A 923-nucleotide genomic window follows, 5' to 3' on the forward strand; every position below is an offset into this window, starting at 1 on the left:
GAGAGAGAGAGAGAGAGAGAGGGGGGGAGAGAGAATGAGACTTGTGTGTGTGTGTGTGTGTGTGATTGTCAAAGAAGGTGAAAAAAGCGCCATTTGCGCGAAAATAAAGTGGAAAGTTACATTCTTACATGTATGCCCATGGCTATCAATATCAATAGCGATTCTTCAAAAGCTCACTGATTTATTTGTAAAAGTTTCTGTTTTTTTGTTTTTTTGTGTGTTTTTTCTTTCTTCCATGTCACGTTTTACGCGTTGCTTATTAGGATTGCATTAGACATCACAATAATACAATAGCAACAGCGTCAACAACAAACAACTGCTCCAACAACACCGCCATTAATAATATCAACAATATATAACAAAATAAAAAAACAGAAGAGAATGTATAATAGTACGAAGAACTAAATGTGATAAGGTCTTCTAAGAAAGTAGCCTCATCATATGTGTTAAGAGCAAATGAAAAGGATAGAAATAATAACTGGAACATCGTCAACAACGAAGACAGTAATGTCTTGCTGATAGGGCAACTATCATCAGCTAATATACTCGCAAAAATCATGTGTGTATATGTGCATTGATTTGCACTTATATACACGCTTACTTACACTACTGTATGTCTAAGTATACATACTAACGTACAAATATATATATCTATGTATATATACATATAAACATATATATATACATGTATATGTATGTATAGGAGTGTATATAAGTACATATATATATATATATGTATGTACGTATGTAGGAGTGGCTGTGTGGTAATTAGCTTGCTTACGAACCGCTTGGTTCTGGGTTCAGTCCCACTGTGTGGCACCTCGGGCAAGTGTCTTCTACTATAGCCTGGGACCGACCAAACCCTTGTGAGCGGATTTGGTAGAAGGAAACTGGAAGAAGCCCGTCGTATGTATATATATATA

This window comes from Octopus bimaculoides, chromosome 4, assembly GCF_001194135.2.
Source record: "Octopus bimaculoides isolate UCB-OBI-ISO-001 chromosome 4, ASM119413v2, whole genome shotgun sequence".
Taxonomy (NCBI): Eukaryota; Metazoa; Mollusca; class Cephalopoda; order Octopoda; family Octopodidae; genus Octopus; species Octopus bimaculoides.